The sequence below is a fragment of the Dromaius novaehollandiae genome, chromosome 5, assembly GCF_036370855.1.
Source record: "Dromaius novaehollandiae isolate bDroNov1 chromosome 5, bDroNov1.hap1, whole genome shotgun sequence".
In the NCBI taxonomy this organism is placed as follows: domain Eukaryota; kingdom Metazoa; phylum Chordata; class Aves; order Casuariiformes; family Dromaiidae; genus Dromaius; species Dromaius novaehollandiae.
The window spans coordinates 57,047,762-57,073,795 of record NC_088102.1 but is presented as its reverse complement, the minus strand read 5'-3'; the positions used below and the strand labels follow the sequence as shown (position 1 = coordinate 57,073,795).

The following is a 26,034-nucleotide window of genomic DNA, read 5'->3' as shown; positions in this document are numbered from 1 at the left end:
GCCATTAAGCAGCAAGTAGAAATCAGCCGTTTATGCCAGAATTGAAACGGCAACAAGGTCCAGCTGCCACAGATATGATTGTGTCTTCTCCAGAGAAATGTTAACATCCAGGTTGTATGATAGAGACATTTTACACAAAATCTAGGAAAGAGATGTGGCTACTGTTTTATTTTTTTAATTAGAAGTGATTTATTTCATCATTGTGGTACATCAGTGGTAGCTTTATGCAGTTCATGTGCTATACTCTCTTATTTCACAAGGAAATATGGAGTTGATTTCTAAAAGAATTAAGAAAGTGAAATTAAATATGGTTGAAAAGTTTACCCTCGAAAACCGGAGTAGCACGCCTGATAATGAAAGATTTTTCTTTGATTTTTCTTAGAAATATGTTTTTTCATTCTGTAAAACTATGAGATGCTTCAAAATTTTATATGCATGACAACACCCAATCATTTCTTCAATAGACTCCAGTAAATCTAAAGAAAATTTCACTGATAATGTTTTGAAATTAATCAACCTTCATGCAGTTCTTCCACTGTCATACTGTCTTGTCCTCTCTTTATGGTGTTCTTAGGAACTTCTCTTTGTCATCTACTCTGTGACTGACTTCAAGGGACTGCTGCCACTTGCAATATTTTTATTTTAATGCAGTATAGACTGGCTTCACTTCAGTAAAAATTAAGCAAAAAAAATCTAAATAAATACAACACAAGAATCAAAGAAGCTCTTCAAATAAATGTATAAAGGAATCTGGTATCCAGTTTCTCAGAACCATATGTGAAACTGAAAATGCATGAGGAACTTGCTTTTAATGCACTCATTGATTTTAAAAACATGTAAATGGGGAATCATAGTGAGTTAGGATTAATAATCAAAAGCTCACTTTTACTAGTTCATTGTCCTTCTCTTCCCTTATTTTTTCATCTCATCCGCAAGTAAATTGCAGGCCTGCTGAATGGATCTTATTTAGCCAGAATGCTCACTTACAACTCTGATTTACTTTTCCCAGATATACACTGGAAAATAACATTAGTGTGAAAAGACTGGTTGAACTAGACTAAAATTTTGTGTATAAATGAAATCTCCAAACTCTCCCTTCCTATCCACTCCCTGTGGTAATTCCTGCTTTGGTAATTCCTACAGAATAGCATGCAAGTATCTCTCATTTCCAAATTGATCAAATCATCCTGGCTGTATGAAATAATACTTCTCTTTGTCCCAGCACAGCTAGGAAGGAACCCCAGCCTGCAAGATAACATCTGTTGGTTCTCCTCACTGAAGTTTTCTAGTTTCTTTAAATTTCCTGTTAATATTCTGAAACGAAAAACAGAGTAAAAAGGTTTGCTGTATGCAGTTCTGCTCTACCCCATGATTAAGCAAAACATAATTCTGCCTAACTCTCTAGTATATTATCCTCTAGGTAAAAAGTATCATCATAGTTCAGTATTTGACCAGAAAGGTGTTTTGAATTAGTTTGAACAATAGGACTTCCATAATGAAAGAGACAAACTTACAGGTAAGTTTGTATTCATTCTTAAGTGAATACTTGTTAAGTAAGTTACATATTTTTCCTTCCAAATGCTTCAGTTCTTTTGGTGTGGAAATATTCCCTTTGGTTAAACCTTACACTTGTGGTCATGATTGTCAACCACAGCTTTTTATCAAAACTTGTAATTTCTGGAAGGCTTTTAAAAATTTTGGTCAGCTATTTCAAAGCCACAGATCAGATTTCAGTATTTTTAGATGAATGAGAAACCATGTTTATTGTTAAACTAGAAAGGTATCACCATCTCTGAACTTGACAGCATCCCATGGAAGATATATTTCCTGCTGCTACAGAAACATTAAGGTGATCCAAAGGTAAATCAGCAGTGACAGATCAGTGACCATATTGCATGCTCAGCGTCCTCAGGAGAACCGTGTTTGTCTGCATAACTCATGCTTTTCTTGTCTAAACAGTTTTCTTATCCATAATTAACATGAGGATTTGATAGCCATAAAGTGTTTATTTGCAAAGTGTTTTCAAGCAAAATAAAAAACAGCTCATGCTGTGACTGCCTCCCTTTCTGTGACTGGCCTCAGGTTTGGACGGAGTGATGTATAAATTGAAGTCTCTGACATTTTAATGTGGCTGTAGCAGCTTCAAAACAAAATACATTTAAATCAATTACAAAAGAAGCCAAGATATGCTTTGCAATATTGCCAAATATGCAAAATACACCTCGGAAGTTTGTTATTTCTCTTTTCTCTGTGGACTGTATATGCTTATATTTCTATTGCTCTGTATTTATACATAAGAATAAAAATTATTTATAATTATAAAGGGGCATAATGGGTAGCATTATGCCATGGTCTTTTTTCTTCAGATTCTTTTTAAAGAGACTGTATGATTACTTACAAAGGGGCAGAAGCTGTTCTGTTTCCTTAAAAATCATACGTGTTTTGGGATGGTTTCCAATAATAAAATGCTAGCATCTACATATGCGCTGGAATAATATTAAAGTTAAGAAAATAGTCTTGTTGTAAACTACTGATTTCTAATTTTTTTTTAAACAATGTCCAGTTTAGGAATATGAAAAGCATTTATTACTGTTATGACATAAAAATGATTATTATCATTTTCCATTAACACCAAAACTCCCAATTTACTTCTGGCTGTTACTAGCACTGTCCATCTCTGCTTGAAGGACAAGGGAAGCAGCAGATGAGACCACTGTTTTATGACAGATTGCTCGATATGTGATTAGCCAAAGATTTGGTAGCTTTCAGAATCTATGCATAAAGTCTACAGTAATTTTACTATGCTTAGTATCATATTGGAAACAACAGTTGTGAGCAGATTTCAGATAGAAGCAGAAATGGGGTTGGTAGAATGATTGTTGCATATATAGCAGCCATGATACAGTCCACAGCATATAGGTGATAGCAACATCAAAACCGCTGTATTCTCAAGGATTTGGTTTCCATGATATCAGCACAGAGGAGGGCTTTCTCTGTAACTACCAAGTATGTTCAAACTTGTGAAGGGGAAGGGAGCTGCTCGGTGCTGAGGCCTTCCTCTAGCAAAGTTGTGTTTCCGTTGTGCAGCACAATAAAATTAAGTTCACATACTTTGCTAAATTAAGACCTAAGCCTATTACCAACAAATTATATGAGCAAGTAAAAAAGCATGTTAGATGCAACTAAAATAATAATAATAATAATCATCATCATCATCATCATAAGATAGAACTATAATGTATCTTTTTACATCTAGGAAAAACAGGAAAAAAAAACTGCTATAAAATAGTTGTATAAAACCAGAGAGGTTCAGATATAGTTTACAGAACAGATCTTACAACAGTCACTTTGCTGCCCTCAGAAGAATGTATCAGAATTGCTCATGATCCTACATGATTTCTTCACAGATTTTTTTCCATTGAGGAAGCTGTGAGTCTTTAAGTAGCTTTTTTCAGTGTTGATGACCAGGTGCCTGTACACTGCTGGAGATGAAAAGTGGTTACAATGCAAGAAAACTGGTTGGCACTGTAGATACAGCAAAAGTTGAGAACTTCTTAGAATTTCTGAGGAAATATTCTATCTTTTCTAGCTAAAAAAACCCTGTCATACTCAGAGTCAAAACATGATCCAGCAGAATCTTTAAGTACAGCTGTATCTTTAGCCAACTTGAAATTCCAGTTGTCTTCACTGGGACTGTTTTCTAAGTTCTCCGCTCAGAACAGAGGAACAAATTGGTATGAATGATCCACCATATACTTTTTCGGAATGAGCTACATTTTAGGAATCTTCCTGAAGTAATATTTGAGTTTCACCTAAAGTCAGGAGGATGTCTGTAGTCGTTCTCTGCAGCTGTTACTGACACATCAGTCTAAGGAAATGGTTCTCTCTGCATGGATTGTTAATGAGGATAGCAGGTGTGCCAAAAGATCATGAATGCAGAGCCTTTTTGACATTGTCATCCGTACATCTAGAGGCCAAGTTAAGCCAGACAGCACTCTATCCCTGCATTCACCAGTGGTAACACTATTGCAGAAGAATCTAGGACAGATGTTGCACCTGATAGAGCAGTCCTGCAGCAACAGGAGCTTTTCACATTGTGTTCTATCCTCTCCCTCCTTCCCCTTTTCCTCAGATTCTCCATGCTCTTGTTTAACAGGACTGACATGACACAAGGTGTATCCTATTCTCTATGAAGAAGGGTTTGGATATGCTCAGGTGAGGTAGTATGAATGGGAAGAAAAGCTAAAAGAATTCTTATTTGTAACCTCCCCTTTTTAGGGATATTGCAGCAAAAGAATCTACAAAAATGCTATGTATTCTTATGCAAATATTAGCGATATCACTAGAGCACAGTTAATTTTAGCTTCACATTTAATTAAAATTCTAAATTCTCCCAGTATTCTCTTGTGAAGGAAAAAACTAATTCCAAGGTAAGTTCTGTTTCCAAAAAAACAGAAAGAAAACTTGACGTTATCCCCTTTAAGGATTAATCTTGCTCTTATTCATTATTATTAGATCCTAAAAAAAAAAGTAAAGATACTAAATTAGGTGATTTGAAAGGTTATAAAATACATCAGTAGTCTCTTCTTCAAAGATAAGAATGAAAAAGCTACCATGATCATACCTACAAAGGAAAAAAGATATAACACTAAAAAGTTACCAGTTTGAATTTTTACTTGTCTTTCTTCCTTTGATGGACAGAAACCTTTTGAGATGAATATAGATTTAAAAACACTGAAATTACTTAAGAAATGTAGTAGAAGACTTAACCTTTTTGACTTCTGCCAAATGTCCCAAAACCCACTGAAAATGTTTAAGGCAATTCAATGAAATGAATTCAAAGCACTAACATCTCATCTGCAACTATGAGTTGAAATAGGCCTTTTATTTGAAAAGCTCCTTCTCATTCCATTTCCCTATTCCTCCTCTTTCTTTCTGTGACTTTCTATTCTACCTCTTCAGTCATTTCCTGCATCTTTCTTATCTGTCATTGTTGTTTCCTTTGGGGCTGAGTCAACCCTTTCTCAGCTGTAATTCTCAGTAGTAAATAAGGAAATTTTGCTTGCAGAAATGCCATGTCAACAGAGGATGGGACTATTCGAATCTTGGAAATGCCACTGCAGTAGAAGATGAAAGCAAAACACGACCAACACCACCCAAAAAAAGACTCTGTGCCCACTTTGTGCCAATTGTGAATACCAATATGAATACTAGTTATTGAAACTGGGGAAAAAATGCAATCTTAAGAAGAAAATCCTCGATTTTTTGAGGTAGGTACTGACTGGGAATTTAAAATTAGGAAAAAAAGGCGAGCAGCTCTGTTAAATGTTATACCTTACATTTGCCTAACAGTCATGAACATATTTAGGCTATCAAAATTACAAATAATAGCACAAAAATTTGCTCAAACTCTCAAATAACAATAGAGAGTGAAATAAAGCTCTCATATGTTTCCATTCTAATCATTAGAGTACCACAGTTAATGAACTGAGAGCAGTGTTTTCAATGTCTCAGCTGAAACTGGAACTCTGGTGTTAGCCACTATCTGTTTACAGTAAGAAAATAGTTTCTGCCTTGAGAAGCCTACAGTATAAGAGCATAAACATTTTTTACACTGAATTTAGTGGATGGAAGATGAGAAGGAAAAAGGGCATACAGAGGCAAAAACGTACTTTGGTGTACATTAAACCTATGAGCATTTAATGAGGAAACCAAAGATTAACAAAGAGGTTGTTTACTGATAATCAATTACTGATAACTGTGTTGATGATATTTCTTACAAAGAAGCTGTTACCTATAACTGGATTGAATCAAACTCAGTTATTACAGGCTCTAAAATATTCGAATAGGTCCAAATACAATTAATTGGGTTACCATTATTATAGCTTTCACTTTAACATAATTTGAGCTAGTCACCTCCTTCTAAAAGGCTCTCTAGCCTATCCCCTTCAGCCTTTTCTTGGATATACAGAATAGATTTTAAATCTGTAGGCAAAATAATTAAGTAAAAACGTGAAGGAAAAATACTTGGGGGGATACAGAAGAATGAAGGTCAACACCTCTGAAGAAAGAAGAATGAACCAATTCTGTAGTTCAGCTGGATCCAGACTTCACCTTCTTTCATCCACCCTTCATCTACTGAGCACTTCAAGAGCATGTAACCCATTTCCAGATGTGCTCTATAGGTAACATCTGCAAATAACATGGACATCACTGAAAAAATAGCTATGGTTCTTTGTTGTGTGGTAGCTGCAAAGAGTTTCCAGTTAGGATTACAGCTCATCAAGACAGTGCCAGCAGCTTTCTGGGTGGTTAAGCCTTCAATTTTAATTGAACTGCCTCTAGCTGGTGACAAAATCTTTCTTTTTAAAGATGCAAACTACATGGTTTCTGTAGCATGTTAAATTCAAGTTGAGTTTCCATTCAGGATAATTACAGGGACTGCGGTCTAATTGATTTAGTTTAAATGTATATTTTATTCTCCAAAGTGTTAGAAAACGTAATTCCTTTATTTAGAGTATCCTGCTTTTTTACCGTTCCTAGTTACCCTCCCCGCCATTTTTTTCATTTTTAATCATCTTGTTCCTTAACCTTGTTCATAATATTTAATGTGTGGGGACTAAGACAGGAGGCGAGTTCTCTGACTGAAACAGAAGGTGCTTCAGACTTTCTATACATATGAGAAAGTTTAAGGACTGAACTTATTATCCATCTTACACTGCAGTACAGCTGAATGCCAAACATTTAGCACAGTGTGAAAATCAGAGAAATTTCAGGAGCTCTCTTATATTGCACTAATTTATAAGACAACAATACTGGAGATCACTAGAGGTTTTTCCAACTTTCTATGCTACAAAAGAAGGAACTAGGGAAGTGTGTTTTTCCAAACACTAAGTAAAGCATATTTTTAAAACAATTACTCTCCAAGAATAGCATGACAGTCTCTAAAGAAAGGGAATCATTCCACTATAAGAAACACATAAAGCAGTTTTAAATGGAAGTATAAGATAATCTTTGGAAAAATGCAAGCAATATATTCTTTAAATCTCATCATATGAATGAAGCAATAAGTATTAATGAAATAAATGTCTTAAAGACATTAAATCTAATGTCTTAAAGACATTAAATAGTAATTAAAGAGGCAGTGTGAGGATACATTTTAACTATTTCAAGTTATTTTTAAAATTCACAAGATGTCATTGGAACAATATGAGACTTGCCACAATTGCATGTGGTGGTGTTGGTGCTATTAGTGTTAAGAATTCAGTCCATCTCTATCCAGCAAAACAGGTAAGCACAACTTTAAGTAAAGTATCTCCTCAGATATTTTTATAACATCCATAAAGAAAATGGTCTCCAGAGTGAAGATAAGCAAAAAAGTATGTTCTGCTTTCTGCCTACATCACTGTTCAGGCATGCCTGACAGCAAAATAATCTGCCTGTTATATCAAAGGTCAGTGGTCCAAGGGGTGCCATTTAGCACGATGAGAAAGTAATTATTCATCTTCACTTGCAGAAGCAATATTCAGAATCAAAAAAGAAATGCAGGAACAAAAACTATCAAATTCAGCAAAAATTAATATTTCTGCAAATTATGCACATTCTTTGTCAAAACCATTTCAAAAATCAGGTATTTCTATCCAAAATAATCACCAGTTAAAAGTATGACTGATGATCCAACTTCCAGCAATCTGTTGTAATCTTCTCAGGACAGAAATGTTTGGGAGGGGGTATCCACAAGTCAGTCTGAATGCACATGACTAGTATAGAGGAGAGTTTATTTTTTTAGAATCACAGTATCCTTTCAAAGTTCTCATCTCAGATAACAGAGTGTCCACCACTCAAGATTACTGCAGCATAAGGAGAGTCAAATTGCTTTTACAATCCTTTTGCGATGCTAGAGGAACCCAGAGTTAAGTTGTCCATTGTAATAATTAATAAGTGAGAACAAGAAAACATTGAAGTTGTCAAACAATATTGTTAAAGATTCCTAAACTTTTTCTTGACTGTTTCTGTCTCTTTTTTCTATGTCTGCCCTTTTTTTTTGCTAACAGTCAAGTTTGATGTTAATGAAAGAAAAAAAAAACCTATTATCCTATGAAGAAAAAGTGAATGCCCTCAAGTGGAAAAGGAAGACTTATCAATCAATTTTCAGGTAAACCTTGCCTGTCTAATACTTTGCAGCAGAGGAATGAATTTTTATTACTTGATCAGATAGTTCATATTCCTGTTCATTCTTAGTAAGGACCCTTTTTATAACATTTATAAAACTTTATCACAGCTATGAAAATAAGATTAGATTTCATAATGCACATCAGATCTTCAGGGAACTGCATCTCTAAACTTTAAGAACATTATCAAACTTAATGCATCTATTCTGATAAATTGTGTGTTTCTTCTAATTTGTCTGAAATTTTTACCTTTTTTTACTTTGTTTGGACAGGTGAGATTTTCTTTGGCAATCATTAAACAAGTTATTTGAGAAAAATTTTTAAAAACCACAAATTATAATTAATCGATGTCATAAGTCAGTTTGAATTTACAGGCACATTTGTCCGAGTGACTTAAAAATTAAGGTAGATCACTGTATAGTTGGTGTCTCCTTAACTCTTCTGTACAATCAACAGGTTTTAGGAAGCTAGTTGCTGTTCTTGTGCACGTATACAGAGTAACTATGAAAATGCACATATTCAGTCTATCTCAATAAGTAGTTGTGAATTGTGTATGTTCTGAATTAGGTGTACTAAATTTATTCTAGAGATTTCAGAATTAAACGGTACTAAGAGACTGGAAAATAGGAAGCAGGTATTCACGATGCTTAAGCATACGTACCTGCCTGAGGTACAGTTGACAAAGATTCCTCCAGAGGGAAATTCAGGGTTTGGAGCCTAGTTCAGATTCTCCCAACTACTCCGTGGGGCATCCCGTCTCTATTTACTGTACATACAACCTAAAGACATCAGCCTCATAAATTAGATTTTTCAATTTGGTATCTGAGCCTAGGTGGTAAAAATATCTGCTTACAATGAATTTTCAAAGAGTTATCTTGCAAATTCTGTCTAGTGTTTTGAAGTTGATTATAATCATTTAAATCATCTATTCTAAAATACATGTGTCTTCTGAAAAAGTTCTAGATTGGAAAAATGCATGTAAATTAGGATGAATGATGTAATTTACCTGGTATTAAGAAAATTCTGTAATTAAACTTGGTTCAAAATCTTTTGAATTACTTTTGAACTACTATTACTGTTGGACTAAAATTCACAGAGACAGCCTTATGAGAACTCAGTGGTATAGTTTTTACTCCTGCCTAAATACACCATTGTTTTTCTTGAGCTAGCTAGAAAACTCTAAATATCTGAAGATTCAGTGGCAAAAAACTGTAAGCATATTCTCGCTTGGAAAGCTAAGAAATGCATTTCATTAAAGTTATAAAATAATCAACATCATATCCAGAAGAGTATTTTTCAATTAGAGATACTAGGGAAGATTCTTAGGTGAGGTAAATTAAAAATGCTCCAATTAGGTCAAATATACTATTACTTATTACTTTGAATCTTTTCATTAAAGAAAGAATTTGTTTCAGGCCGGTTTTTTGTAATTAGGTTTCTATATTATACAGATTCTAGGATCTGTTTACCACAATATTCTGAAAATTCTCTTCTCTTCAGATTGTCTGTGATTTTAAAGACTCTTTTTCAAACTCAAACTGTGACTTACCAAATGATATTTTTCTTCTTTCAACTTTCTGCTATTCACACATTTGTTTTTTTTCCAGATACCTGCTTGTCACATTTCCCTGACAAACTCTTGCCTCCAAAATTATTAAAATCATAAGGTTATATGAAACGGATTAAGGGCTGTTTTTCTGTTGAAAACAGTGGAAATCCACTAGTGTTTTTGAGAACAGATTGTAGCCAAATTCATGTTGTTCTGACTAGTTATGGGTTGCTTTTTTAATTATTTAAGATAATTTTTCAATTATTATAGATAGCATCATTTAAGCATTGAAGCTATCCATGTATTTATGGTACCGTGGAGTCCCAGCAACAAATGCTATCTTGGAAATAACTGTCAATTTACAAAATTCATGTTCTTGTTTTCTCGGAAGTAATTAAAAGTTTACCACAATCCTTAGAATTTTGTTAACCGTAGATCATAGGTGAAGGTTGCACAAAACCAGTTATCCAGAGAGGAATATAAGGAGAATTATTTCCATAATCCATACCTGAAGTCATTTGTTCCCCAAATGGGACTGGCTATTTTAACTGAAAAGTTACAGCTTAGGCTCATAGTTATGCCAGCCTCCTCCATTGCAAGTTTCTTGAATCACAGAGAAACGGCATAAGATTCTAGATAGGGATTATCCAGATCAAAAGAGAGAACAAAGAGCTAAAAAGGTAGCAAAGAGGAACTTCTCTAACCATTTTCCCTACTGTGTGAAAACGTATACTGAAGGAGAGCATATCCAAGGGTAAAACTGAACATTAGAATCTGAAAAAACAGGATACACATCCCCTACATTTCTGGATGTTCAGATATACCTACTTATAACTGGATTCAGATCACAGTCTATTTTCCAGTTGTAGTTCAATATTCTTGATCTAATTAATTTATTTATTTTTACCAGAATGCTGCAGAAATCGCTACAATTACATTTTCTTCTTAAATTATGAGTTCTCTCAAAATCATCTATTATGAGAGAACAGTTTTCAACATGTAACATGATACCCTTAACACCATACAAGGAAGAACTGGCTCCCACTAATATGGCAAATTTCACTATTGTGGATAACATACATAGATTTTGAGAAGAGAACTGGAATGTGGTAACGGAATAGCCTAACTGATTTTATCAAAATAAGTAGCAGTAAGAAAAAAAAATTTAAATACTTTAATGCACTTTTTAGCATAGGCTTGATAAAGCTTTTCTGAATACACAAAAGATTTGGCTGGAAGCTATGATTCTTCAGCATGTGTTATTTGGTATGATTTAAGCAGACATAAATCAATAGGCTGGAAATGTGTTTTAATTTAAGTAGTTTTGATCTCATTAGTCTAGATTTTGGTAAAAGTTTAGAGGGTATATTAGAAAAAAGCAATCACATGGGAACAAATAAGTTCTTGAAAGTTACTTTGGTTCTTAACATGTTAGATCTCGTTACTGAAAGGATTAGATTTTTTTTTTTTTTACAGAAAAAAGTTAAATTTGATGCCTGCAGTGTTCTATGACGTAGATAGCAGCAAGTGGACAGCGATAAGTCTCTGATTTCATGCTATTGTAAGGTAATTGAAGCTGATGCGGTTATTCTAATGTAATTGAGAGCAGAGTGTGGCCCAATCTTTTGAACTGTCTGTTTTAAAATCATGAATGACAATAGTTTTAATAAGAGGATTTTCTGTAATGAAACACAATTTGGACTATTCCAGAAGGTTGGGCACTCCAATAGACAAGATATTGCCTGAAATTTCCAAGACATAAAACTGTAAACATTATATAGAGATGTTAGGAAAGGTGGCATCCCATTTTAGAAAACTGGTAGTCTCCTACTCTGTTTAAAAATAATCTCCAAGTAAAAGCATGGGTAGGACTTTAGAGTCAGTTACTGCCCTGAGGTGTGGGCAGGGAAGAACCTGGCACACTCATACACACACTCAAGGGGCTTCTCCATGTATTTGATTTACATCAGTTAACCAAAAGTAGTTAAGACAATGACTTCCACCAGAAAGTGAATACAGGTATGTGTATTGTTTACATATGTCTGCCATATGCCGCCTAGACTTGTTTCAGAATCTAAAGACAGTTATTTCTAGCTTTTTTCTTATGCTACATAAGACAGACTACTGAATGTAATTTTCTTGCTACAAAACCTAATTCTCTATTTGTTTTATCTTGATTACATGATTATTACTTCTAGTGAAAATTAAATTTGGCATGGATGCAACAATTATTTTGTTACGATATATATACTTTCCTTTTTAAATTTATTTATTTTTTCTTTTGAGATGGAGCCTTGTAAAGCCTAGCTTGTAATGCCTTAGAAATCCTACAACAAGCTATAGAAGAATCCTATCTAATTCCTGTTAAAATAAATTGATTGAAATCCCCTACTGATTTCAGGGAAGTTGATTCTGGCTTTAAATGCAAAGTATACAATATTTATAGTAAAAATAAAGAGAAGTGATAGAGTGACAGAAAGCACTGGTGTCAAAGACCTAGCAGCCAAATCATAGTTGAGTCACCCTGATAATACGAGTCTGGCTCACGGCTAAGCAGTTGTTTGTACCTGGTGTTACCTTAACACCCTTGATAGAGGGAAGTATTTTTTACACAAGAAAGTACTGGATTTCTTCATGTCCAATGAGTCAGTGAGAACAGGAAGATCAGAAGCTTGCTGTTAAGCATGTACCTATCTGGATGTCAAGTGTTTCATAAAATTATGGTTCAAATGCAGGATCAGGGCCTCTATCAGAAAAGACTTACAGATCTGATTAATACTATACACTAATGCTATACACAGCCTGGTGAAATAAGGAGAGGAGGGTGTGTTAATGGTTTGTGGGTTTTAGGCCTGACTCCCGAAGCAGTTCCAGTGAAAGACGTTCATACTGCGTAAAGCATGTGCGTATGTCCTTACAGAATTGGCTGAGCTTGAAGGCTTGAAGGCCAAATCATGAGTTAAACAAATTTTGGATAGCTACCTAACTTTCCAGTAAATACCAGTGTACATCTCAAAATCCCATCTCAAAATCCCTTAAGTGCAGTGATTAATGCAGGAGCAGTGTTAAAATACAGGAGTCAGTGCAATATACAGGTTTATATATCTTTGTCATGTTTGTACATCTATATGTAACAGAAATTCTTAATTTTATTTGGCCTGTATAGTAGCTTTAATTCTAAGCTGCAATTAAAGCTTGTTTCCAATCATAACTGGCTTTTTCTGCAAGAAAAAAAGAAGAGCAAACTCTTGGTTAGAGTCCTAGTTACCTGCCAGAAGCTGGTAAATTGTACCAATTCCTTGTGATATTCTTGCTATTTCAATTGGGAACTTCAGAAATGATGCCTGAGTAGACAGAGATTAGTTCCTTTAACTCCCTTCAGAGGTTCTGCAAATCAGCAGCTTCCAGGACAGGGCTCTGGAGGAAGATCCCAGGATAAAGGTTAAAAAACTGGGGGTCCTAAATCTCCCTCGAAGATCTATTTTTTTAATGGTAGGGAAGGAGTTCACAAGTGTATATTAATTTTGCAAACCCATCAAGGCAGCTCAGAAGTTCAAAAATTCTTTTACCCAACTAGGATAATCTTTTTCCAGCCTGGCCAAATTCTGTCTTTGCACCTTTGTAGTGCACATAGAAAAGAAATGGCTTGGTATATACAGCTGTACAGAAGGCAGTTTGGAGTCACATCAGTCCATAAAGAACAACACCAATTTGCAACTTTCCATAGAGGATCCGTTCTTCTGGGAAACTGGAAGATGATACGGCAAAGAGTAACACTAACACTTCCAAAGCGTGAGAGCTCCAGTCAGCCGCTGCCCTGCCCTGCCCGCCCCGGCGGCCTTCCCCTCGAACCGGGCCTTCTGCGGGCCCCTTGTCTCCCTCCCCTCGCGGGGCCCCGCCGCCGCCAGGTGGCGGCCCAGCGCCGGCGAGCAGCGCCGCAGGCACCGCGGCTGTGGCCGGGGCCTCCCCGCCGCCCGGGCGGCCTCGCTCGCTCGCTCGCCCGCCCTCCGCCGCCGCTTTCCCAGCCGGCCCCGGCCCCGGCCCCGGCCCCGGCCGAGGCGGCGGTCCCTGGCGCCCCGGCGGTCCCTCGCGGCGAGGCGGAGCGGAGCGCGGGGCGGGGGCGGACACACGCACAGTCCGTGAGCCGCGGCCCGCGCTCTGCCAGGCCGCCCCGCCGCGGCGGGAGCCGCCGGGCGCTGGGGGAGACCTGCCTCCGCGGCAGCTCTGTGCCCAGGCCGCGGCTGTGAGCGCGGGCGTCCCCGGCCCGCTCCCAGCCCCCTCTCGCCCCAGACCCTGCCTGCTGCAGGCCCCCAGCCTGCTTCCAACTCCCTCTCACCCCAGATCCCCTCCCGCCCTGGCCCCCATCTTACCCCAGACCCCCATCCTGCTCCTGGCACCCACAAATGCAGCCTGCGTGACAGCGTGTGTCAGGGAGCGAAGCTGAATATGTGTTCAGCAAGTTCTTACTCTCTGTCGTCAGTTAGCTTTATAAGCATAAAGTGAGGCTCAAGCATTGTTGGACACACAGGGTGGTATCAGCCTAGGGAGGGTTTCGCATCTGGTTTGCGACCCAAGTGACTGACGCTGACTGCTTCGTCTTGCAGGTAAGTTATGCTGCTGAAGTTTAGCCAATTTTAACTGTGAGTTTCTGTGTCTTTCCAAACAACTTTCCAAATAGGTAAACATGAACATTCACAGAGAAAAAAATCTTTAGCTTTTTCTGATTGGAGAGTTCATGAGCATCCAATTTATGATCTGAGCTGCTCGCTTTTGTGTAAGCACCTACAAATCTTGCATTACTTACAGTGAGTTGTGCAGTGGTAAGGGAAAGTAGAGCATTGCAATAGAGATTTATTGCATTCACCTGAGGAAATACTTTGCTGTTAGATGCTCGATAACACCTGCCTGTACTTAACTAGAAGACTTAAAGTATACAAGTCTACAGTTCATGTATGTAACTTTGCTTTTTTGACTTGTCAGTTATGTTTTTGAATTCCCTGCTGGATTTATCATAATTGTTCCCAAATGCATAAATATTGCTCCTCTAGTTGGTGAGTACATGCCTAAAATACACTCCTTGGCATAAGTCTAGTGCAGTGAACTATGTAATTCGCTTGAGAGGTTAGCACTTCCAATGGGCTGTGAAAGTGCAGAGGGCAGAGTGCACAGCATACATAAGCAGGTAAGCAGCAACTCCACTGACCTGTTAATAAGGACTTTATGGTTTAACATCTCTTCTGTTGAAGTTGTCGTCATCTTGTTGTCCAGAGGACAATATTTTTCTATCTCAGTATATAGTTGCACTAAAGCTTCCATGACCTAGATTTGTTTCAGATGTGAGCTCATTAGCTCATTCGCATACAATGAAAAATACAGCAATTATATTTATTTCCATGGTTTTACTTGCAGAGCAGAAAGGCTGGAGGGCACAGATAGACTGGGGTATTGATTGTGGATTGATTATATTCATACATCAAATGCATGTTCCAGAAGAAGTGGCTTGCTTCCAAGTGGTTATGCCTTTTGTTGTGACATTGTTTTTGTTCTTGGAAAAGGAAGCATCTGGTAGTAATGTGAGCCTTTTCTTAAAAATAATATATTTGGGGCTGGGGGTATGGCCCTGTTACAATCAACAAAGCCAAAAGAAGTCTATGTATTTCTGGGCTGAAACACTGATGAGGCAGGGAGCTCAGATGATTATTCTCCCTTTATGTGGCAGTCAGGCACTCCGTTTTCTTAATTAACATGTTTTCTTTCTTTTTTCTCTCTGCCTGTTATAGTTCGTGGAAATAATCTGTGATCTGTTTGTATTCTATGAGTGTTTCCCATCGAGTGAAGCATGGTCTGGTCTTCTATTTACAATTCCTAAAAAAAATAAACACATATTTTTACTCATTTGTGTTGTTAAAGTTGACAGAGTAGGTGTCTTTCTCATATCACTCTGTACTTGGTGTGACAAGACCTTCCTTCTCTCTCTTTGCCTCTCAGGCACACCAAGGTTACTGACTATGGGTAAATGATATCACCACTCCATGAGAACCCTTCAAAAATCAACCAACCAAGGAGGAAGCCTTCTTATGGAATTGAGAGGCAAGTACATCCGCTGATGTACTTCTCGTAAGCCTAATTTAATTTCTTGTAGATGGGGGGAAATTTAAAAACAGCTATTTTATATAGCTTATTGCATTTAAAATATTGTCGTTTAAGCTTTCTCTGTGTGTGAGCTTCATTGGTAACTATATGAAATTTTAGATTGATTGTTGACCATAAAAATATACCTTTGCTTTTTATTTTTCATGCATTTAGTTATTTTTCACATAAGTAAAACTGTGGATTAGATCAACTAGTGAAAAGGAGAATAACTCTGTTGACATCAAAATAGCTATGTTCCTTTGTACCAGCTGATGATATGTCCCTGTATGGTCAAAACCAACATGGGTTTATTTGTAAGCAGGGGAAAGAGTGATACAAGATTAGATACAGGATTGATTCATAGTCAGGAAATGTAAGCTTTGTTTCTGCTCTGGTCCTGACTTCTTGTATAACCTGCAGCAAGCATATAATTTCCTTACACTTTGTCTATAAATTGAGAACAATTCTTGCCCCTTTCACGTGGGTATTATTAAGTTTAATTCAGTGATGTATAGAATGGGATAAATACTTAAAGTTGTTATGCAGAGAGTCAGTCCTAGTATGAAAATAAATATATTTTAAAGCTATGGGCCATCTCCTCAGCCAGGTTAAATTAGAATGGTTTCATTAAACCCCTGAAGACATTTGGGTTCATACAAGCTGAAGGTCAGATCCATATGTACTTCTTGAGAGGTCTTCTGTAGTTCAGCCTATGCAAGAATATTGAGTTTTACATATTTGAGATGATGTGGAGTCTGGAAGGAATCTGTAAATGTTACTTATTAATGGTCTCTATTAATAGAAGGAAAAGAAGTCAGTGTTAAATTTTTCAGATTGGCAATGCATTTCAAATTGAAGTAAATTTGATTCTGCTGGCTGCACGTAAATGAAATAGATCACCATCACTACTACTCTGGTGTTTTTTTCTCCCTCTTTGCTTTGATGGCACATTGCAAAGCTTGAACATAAAAATTACACACGACTCCAGTACACTTCCTTTATTAAAAAAAAAAAAAAAGTATGTTATGTATACTCTGAATGAAAAGGAAGAATAAAGCTAAGCAAACACCAATGTATGTGCAGGCTACTCAGCTTTGGTAAAATAACTTAAGAGTTGAATTCATATATATTGTACCTTGACCATGTCACAACACATACTTTTCTTTTTTTTCTTTTTTTTTTTTTTTTACTCTGTGATGCTGGGTGACCCATTTATTTTTGTCCCACATTCTTGCTGAGAGAGTTAATATTAAATGGAGAGGGGGATGAACACAATCTCCAGTCGAATATTTCACTGTTCTCCAAGGATTTTTGTCCTTGTCAGATATTCCACAGCTTCTGTACATGGCTGAGCTATTCTTGCTAGATGTGGTCAGATGAGGAAATTAGTTTTGGCCCATGCCATTTAGGCTTTTAAAAGAAAAAGCCTGAGGGGAAGATTTTATTCAATAGCCCTCTACACCCCTGCATAGCAATCAAGTGCTTTCAGTACAGCCAAAAATGGATATGTGCAGCTGTGAAAGGTATTGGTTGATTTGCAAAGGACAGTCCAGCTCAGAGGCAGATTAACAGTGGCACAGCCCTTTAGTCCTGGGAGAGGTAGAAGTGGATGGAAAGTCTCTTCCGTGCTTCTGATCTGGGGCCATGCCTTGATCTCTCACTGCAGATACCTTTACAGTTCTATGGCTTTTTGTCTGTCACACTTTTACCCATCTCAGGGCAATGGGTGCTATTTCATAATCTGGTATAAAAATATGTTTGTCTTGGAAGATGGATGCCATTCAGCAGAGTGTTGAGTTATGGGTTTAAGTTAATGCTATATACTTATGCAGGGTACCTGTCTATTTATTTATATATTTTATGTTCTCTATTGTTTCTTTATGTTTGATCAGTCTGCCTGGCTTCAGTCAACAAAGGATATCTGGATGACAGAGTAATGGATATCACTTGCTTCACAAAAATGTGTTGGCTATTACTAGCACAGGCTACTGATGTTACAGACATCAGAGTGTTAAGAGTGAATGATGAAAGAGGGTGAATACACTCAATTTTCATCAGCTGGTGGATCGTGTTGGCATGAGGCACTCAGCACTCTAGCTTTAGGATATCAGTGTTAGAATACATACAGCAAGAATATGCTGTCTCTAAGCATCTTGTCTATAGGCAGACATTGGCATCAAATGAGGAAAGAATATCAAAGAGATTGAGGTGAAAGTTGCAAGTCTATACCAAGCGATAATATAAAAGCATGTACTCAATGATAATTGATAGTCCAAGATAATCTAACCTTTTTTCCTTTTTGCTGGAGCTGATGAGAAACGATGATCCTGGTTCTATTCACCTGGTGAATACAAGTTTACTTTCCCCCCACCTCTCTTCTTTTTATTTAGTTTATTTGCAGCTCTCTCAGATACTTTGCTAGAACTTCTATTACTTCTCTTCTATCTGTATATATTTTTATTTACAGTATTCTCATTTTCCATCCCTCCAGAACTAATGCAAATTTGCTTATTGTTGAAGTTTTTGCTATATGTTGTTTTCTTTCCTTTATAGAAGGATAAGTTTGGATTAAAAGAAAGCTGCACGTTTGTCTTTGTGCCTTCTCCTATTTTGTGTCATTTTGTTCTGCTAGGCAAACTATCTTTGATTTAGTAGTGTTGGAGTATAAGTACATAATAGATTATCTGTCACAGGACCAAATCAATCATGGTTAACAGTATATCGATAGAGTATATAGCAAGTATCCTTGACCTGAGGTTGAAAATACCTGTTACCAAGATCATGTAGTTCTTGCTGCTGCTTGGCATGAACTTTGTAATATTCTTAATCAGCTTTTTTCTTCTCAAATATGCACTAGTTTTCCCTCTGTTTGAGCCTTTTTTCCATAACTAATATAAGCCTCCCTATTCATTTGTGAAGCATAGAAGAATCCAGTCAGGCATGTCTCAGGATTGAAAAGAACAGAGAGAAACTCCTGTGCTTCAAATAAAAGCCAACCTTTAAATACTGAGGATACAACGAGATTTTCACTATACTTAGGCTGCCCTTTTGTTGCCCAGGTCAGGGTTTGTTGCCTATTCATCTGTGGCATCTCATACTGTTTGTTGTTGGAGGAAGAATGTTGAATTGGTCTTGTCCGTTATGGTGGTTCCTTTGCTCTTTTATTCGTTTTAAGCGTTTGTCTTAAGCATTTCTTTTACATAGCCCTAGACACTTCTGACAGAGTTTTTCAATGTTACAACAAAATGTTCCTGCCATTCACTGTGTGGCATCATACAAAATGCGTCTTTAGTTGGGGGTGTTTTAGTATCTGCCTTGTGATTCTGTACAGACAAGGGGTGCTTAGCTACTTGCAAAAGCAGTGAGAAGGTGACAGAGTCAATGTGAACCATTGGTCTCAGTTGCAATGAACAGGAACAGTATGTGCTCAGTGATAGCTTGTTCATGATTATACTGTTGCTTATGTCTGAATTCAGAAATCAGAAGGGTAGTTGTGTTTGAGCGTATGAACAATCCAGCTGAACTTACTGGTACTGAAGTTCAACATATGCGCAAATGTCGTGCGAAAGTAGGAGCTTATTTTGGGTCTGTATGTGCTTTACAAAGATGAAACAGATGCAGAATAAGTAAAGTGATCACTATCAAGTGAGAAATAGAAGACTTGAAGAAATATTATTGATGTACTTTGCTACTTCAAGTAAAATGTATTTGGTAACCTTCCAGGCAAGCAATGTCTTTGCTCTAGTTTGGCTTGCAATTTACAAACACATGAAAATATATTCTGCTGATAGACAATGTAACTAGATTTCTTTATCTTGCTTATCAAAACATATATTGATGCAAGAATGAATCCCTCTCTTGTCCTGCATTTTTCACAATGTTAACACTGAGGTTGTATAAATAGAAGAAACTTTAAGGAACTTCAAACACCATCAGAAAAGGACCGCAGGCTAGTTCTTTTGCCAAAAACTCCTAATGAATGAATGAATTCAAAACAAAATATGATAAGTTCTGGTCAAGTATAGAATAGCTGAACTGAAACCACAGGTAGAGAAATTGCATTTTACATACTTAACATGGGATATTCTTCCCATGACAAGAATTTGAAGATACCTATTGGGGTTTTTTCAGCTTTATTTGTAGTATCCTTGTGTTCCTCATGTCCAGACCAGTTGAACTGAAATAGGGACTTGGCTCTGTGTGAGAGCTCTGTTGGGTTTTTTATAACTCTGTAGTGAAGTTTCAGAAGTCTAGATGCCAGACCATCTCCATTTCAGAAAAAAAAGAGTTTACAGCATTCCTACTGTGTGCTTTGTGTACCAATCACACCTCCAGTCACTGTATTCAGCACAAAAGTGATGTATTTCTATATTTTGCTTGGTTCAAGTCTGCAGGAAGTCAGGTTACAAGAAAGTGTTTAAAAGTTTTTGTTAGTGCATTTTTAATAGTCTAGTATTCCACCTACCTGTTGCTACTAGCCCTGAAGGAGCCCAAACATGACAACAGTTCTGTAACATCCAAATAGTACATCACTGATTTCACAAGTAGACTGAGGGAGTTCAGTTGGAGAACGCTTAGCGTTGTTTACAGTCAACGTGAAATAAGCAAGCTGCTATTGGAAGGCAAAGAGATAACAGAGTAAGAAATGCCACTGCCCTTTGTTTTGTTATGGACTAAATAATGAAGTCTTTATTGCTTTACATCTGTGTAAAGCAAAGATAGAACTGGTGTAAAATATGCAGATCAGAATTTGCTACTTGCATTGATATAACAACACTTTTTATGCTCTCTTTAGGTAAAATGACTGTTAGTTATTGATATAAGTAAGGTTGATGCTAGAAGGGGATATTTTCTTATAATTTTCCACCTTCACTAGATAGATAGATACTTTTTATGTAATGTTTGAACAGCTTGTTCATCTCACTGTTACAAAGGTGAATCAGAGATTTGTTGAGTTTTCAAGAGAGAGGGAGATAAGTGGATTTTTTATATAAATAAGGTAACTGTATGGAATTATAACAGAGTTTAGGTATGTGCCTGCAAAGTTATAGGTTGGGATAAACTGAAGACAAAAAGAGTTTCCTGAAATCACAGCTTTCTCTTACAGGATTTATCAGATCTGTTCTGGAGCTTTTGGCAGCAGTTGCTGCTGTAGAGAGAACGATATGTTAGGTCACAGATCTGACCCACAATTTCTGTATTTCTTCTATGTTAATATTGGAGATAGCCAAGAATTGAAATATGGGTCATTGTTTTCAGCTGTTATTTGCTTTTCCACATTTCCTCTTCATATGGCACTGATGACCTCTTCCACTGTTGGTTCCCCTGTTGTCCATTCAGTAATAATCTCACAAGAGGCTTTAGGAAGAACTTAACCATTTTTCATAGTGAAGTCAGTGGTTGCTGGGCTTTGTCTATATATGAAGTATTAGTGCCTTGCCTTTCCCTCCCTCTCTCTCTCCTTGCATCTGCTTGCTCCTCTAAAGACATTCATGGTCACACCTCTCCTGGGCACCACTATTTCTACTTTAAATATTTAAGTATATTCTCACTAGTCCATTTCAAGACTTGAATTTGAGCACACATTCCTTTACCAATAGCTTTCCTGTAGGATTGTGTCTGCATACAGCCACTTTCCATGCTTCAACAGTAATGTTACTAATATATGATAGTGATATGGATACCATTTCTGAAAGAAAATGTTTAGTAAGATGAAATTCGATCTAACTTTGGCACAATTAAAATGCCTCTAGGAAGTGGTTTGCTCGCTTCAGCCTGGAACCGGAAAAACAGTTGATGGCAACAAAACAAGATAATAGGGAAAAAGCAAAAGCTGAAATGGGATAACCATACTCCACCCTAAAACAGAACACCTAAAAAACAAGGCACAAAACTTTCAGTGCACAGAGCTTGCCAACTGAAAGGTTAGTCTGTTGTCTGGTTTCTTGGGAAGCTCACATGAACCTAAGAAGCATTTTCTTCTGAGCCAAACGTTGTTTAAGTGAAGTCCTAAGATTAAAAAGGAGAAAAGCAAAAATCATTGTATTAACTTGTGGAGCATAAAATACTTGTAACAGTAACGTTCAAAAAAAAAAAAAAAAAAAAAAAAAAAAAAAGAAAAGAAAGTGAGGTTGTCAAAGACGTGGACCAATCCTCATCAAGACTTAACCCAATGGGTAGTAATGAAATACTGCTCCTTTATCATCCTTGCTTTTTGAGGGTGTGGGGGACTCTGGGACGGGAGGGAGGTGTTTGGCTGGGATTGGGTTGTGGCAGCCTTTTCTGGAACTGAAGGAGTAACTATCTGATAACACTTCCAGATTGGCTTTCTGGCTTGTGACCTGAAAAGGTGGCTACTTTATCAGGTTTTTAGCTTTCTTCAGACTTAAGGATGAAGCCTGATTCTAGGTTTTCTTTTATTTTGTTCTCTCTCACTGATCTGTTTTAAGCTGTGCTCTGATTTATCTCTGACTAAATTAGGGCAAGGCTGATGTTTAAAAAGCAAGCAAAACAAAGCTTTGGTGTAGCTATAATACATAGCTGGAGCTATGTGTACTTTCATTTCCTAAGTGCATGCCTTTAAATATCTTTGTATGTCTTTAAATCTTTCATTGATATAGAGCATATTTTATTACAAAGGAGATGTAAACTCTATGTTCATAGAGAGTTAACTTTTGCTTTGTTAAGTTTTTCTCTTAAATCAAAATTATAAAAACTTTAAACTGAAAGTCCTTCTGGCTGGGCAGGGGACAAAAAGAACCACAACAATTGTGGTGAGCGAAAAGAAACACAGCACAGTAAGTGAAGATATGGCAACAGAAATAGAGGGGTTGGGAGGGGTTTACTATACTTTTGTAAATGAATGGCTCTATCACCACTAAAACATTGTCTCAAAGTCCAGGGAATCTCAGGTGCTATCACCACCGCATCCTTCACAAATGCAGCTGCTAGCATGTCCCGTTGTTTTACGTGTCCATGGCAGGTTTGATGTTTTTGTTTTGTTTTGTTTTTCTTTTGTTCTGTTACCTTTCTATTACAGTTGAATATTCTCTGCTATTAACATCTGCTGAAGTTTTCCAGTGATGACAGTGGAAACCAACTGATTATGGGGAAGCAATCTGGGCTGCTGGGATTCCCAGCATAAAGTCCAGTGGAGAGGGGAAATGTGCGGAGATGAGAGAGGCTTTTTGGTTTTTTTTTCTTTCCCTGTGGTGGTTAAATATCAAGGCTTTCAGCAGCTTCAGTTCCAGCTGGGTCATTGGGATTCTGAACTATGTACTTCAGCATAGCTTATGGATTTTAAAGCTGTGACATTGTACTTTTATTATAGATAGAGTCCTGCACTTGCAACCTGTTTTCTTGATCTTTTGCCAGCAAGGCTTTTGTAGCAGTGCTTGGAAGATATACTGTAGCAGTTCCCTTTTATAATATCTATCATTAGCACTTCTTTGGCATCTGTAAGAGTTTCTTCTTTGCTGGAGATTGGAGCAGTTGATTAAGCAGCCTTTTGCTGTCCTCAGGCAATTTCTCACATATCCACCTTATTTCAAATCTACCTTTCCTAGCAAAGGTCCTGGAAAAGGTTGTGGCAGGGCAACTGCGGCCCTTACCTTCATGGTAATAATACACTGTTTGAAAAATTTCAATCAGGCCAAAGCAGTGAGACAGCTTTAATGAGGATTTGTAGTGACCTTCTGCTTTATAGTAGGTGGATTCTAGCACATTGTCAATTTTAATTCTTACTGATCTTCCTGTGGCTTTTGATAGGAGAGATCATAGGTTTCTCTTAAAATACTTGTGGAAGATCCTGAGCCTTGTGGGTGCTGTTCTGACATTGTTTCATTAGTATTTGCCTCAGTGGTGCCACTGTGTCACTGTAAATATGTCATCTTCTGATATTGCCCCTATGAATTACCAGGTTCCCCAAGGCTATGCACTGGGCGTGTCCCTGGCTTTCCTGTATGCGTATGTTGCTGCAGCTTGCATTTTGGACGCTTAAACACATTTTAAGGGCACATGGAGAGTGCTTGCACATGCTTTTTTCTTACAACAAGTATTTCTGTGTACGTGACAACAGTGCTTGCCTGCCAAAGTTTAGACTGTATAAAATGTTGCAAAAATAAATGCAAATAAAATGGAGTTACGACTGGCTGTTTTCTCCTTTCGATAGAATCACATTGTTTTAATCTTCATTCAGTACTTTAAATGACAAAAGTAGTCTAGGCATGCAGCTGGTTTTGAGTCTTTCTGGTCAGTCGTGTAATACTTGAAGTGTTTCTGGGTGACACGATGCAGCATAAACTGGCTGTTGTTACTATTTGAGGTGGTAATGAGAGTAAGACTTCGAGGTGGGAAAAGTCTGCTAAATCATCTAGTTTTCCTCTCTGTGCAGAGGCTTCCTTATGGCACCTTAATTTTTCATATAGAAGGAGTTTCTTTTACAGTTAATCTAATGGCCTTATTATTTTTTCCTTTACTCCTAGTTGTTCTTCTAGTGTCTTGGGGTAGAGTTAATCTCATATTGGAGCTGTCAATAGGTAGATAAGTAGCTACCTTTGGGCTAGATGTCTAGACTGTGGACTTCTGTCAGTAGAAAGAATGAATCTGTACTGTGATTCATTTCATCCTTAAGTAGACTTTTTAGACATTTAAATCTGGACAAATGAATCCTAGCAGTGTTTCATATATTGGTAATTTGGTTGTTAAACACTTGTCTTTAAAACAGTTTTAGGTCTCAGCCAAGAAACTGAACCATTGTAGTTTGGAGGGTAGGTATAAATAGAAGATTATGAGAAGGTTATGATCTAAGGAGCAGTAGGCTTGGGAAGCAAAAGCACAAAAAGGCAAAATGCCAAAGGTCCCACAGCCAGTTTGTGCAACGTTTACATGTCACAGACTTTTTAGCAGCAGTACTTCTGGCAATCCTGTCCACCCACATTGCACTGTACTGGGGGAACTGTCCAGAAAACTGGATTAGTGAACTGACCAGGCTTACTTTTGTTTTTTTTCTGAGGAGATGAGGGGAGAGTGATCTTTTAAAATAGATCACTTCCCTGAAGGGCTGGAATGTTGCAATGCAGAGATCAGAATGAGTGCCCAACAAATGGAAAGTGCTGGTATTGCAGCTGACTGCCTCACTTTCATTTCTCTCTCTGCCACTCAGGCAGCAGTTTCATATCACAGTATTTGAACTTCCAGTTCATTGTGGTATCTATTCAATTAAAATGTCTCTGTCCATCTTAGGAGAAGAGCTAGTTTATAATTTACCTTGTGATTTGGTGTATATATACTCAAATCGTACCTGCCTATTTGGATCATATTTCACTTTGAAATGATTTCTAAGGGTCTCTTATTCATAACCTCTGTGGATTTAGCTCTGGCGGCTAAATCTGACAGGGATTATGAATTGGAGCCCTCAACCACCACAGTTCACAGTCCAGGGTATTAAAGTGAACTGAAATCAATAGTGGTTTACATTATAATGTGCCTGGCTCTGAACTGGAGATTGAAGAATGGACACGTCACCAATTTTGCCTTTTCCGAGAGAAATGTAGCAACCTCCAGCAGAAGATGGCCAGCACCAACCAACTACTTAAACCGTGCTAATGGGACTTGGAAGAGCTCATGAGGAAGTAAATACGGTTCTCTGATAGCTAGCTTTCTTTCTGTGTTGGTCATTCACTTCTTCCCTCCGTGTTTCAGATTGTATTTGTCACCTGTAGTAACTTTGCACGTTTCTAATTTGTCTAGTTTCTTCAGATTCTTCAGAAGCCTTCTATTGCTTCATGAGACACTTTCCTATTTAAATCTCTGTTTCAGGTCTGTTGTTATGTTGTGCTAAAGCTATCATCTGTGTTATCCCCTGTTCTGCCTCCACCAGTGGTGATGAGTATGAGTAGAAAGGAGGACAAAGGTAGCAGCTTACTTAAATACACAATTTCTGGATGTGTAATGATTTCCAGTTATTGTTACTCTTGGTTTCTGGTTTTATCTAGCTGGCTTCTAATTCCTTCTTGTCTAATTAAATGCAAGAGAGATGGTAGTATTAGATGTTTCACTTAAAAGAAAGTTACGTTTACCTAATAGAACATCATGAGATGAAGGGAATGCATTAGTAATGTAATTAAGTTTGAAATAGTCTCTTTAAACCAACAGTATTCAATAGATGCTATCCTATTTTTT

At 37.2% G+C, this 26,034-nt stretch overlaps 1 protein-coding gene across 4 annotated transcripts in view; it reads left to right on the top strand.

Moving 5' to 3' along the window:
* The first annotated feature begins 13,742 nt into the window (after positions 1-13,742).
* The window catches only part of MPPED2 (metallophosphoesterase domain containing 2), a 206,576-nt gene continuing 194,284 nt past the window's right edge, over positions 13,743-26,034 (top strand). For 2 of the 4 annotated variants that reach the window (XM_064512887.1, XM_064512886.1), the window contains exons 1-2: positions 13,752-14,324; positions 15,709-15,810. The gene's annotated coding sequence lies outside the window, so the exon portion shown is untranslated. The other 2 variants (XM_064512889.1, XM_026122166.2) reach the window with 2 other exon arrangements.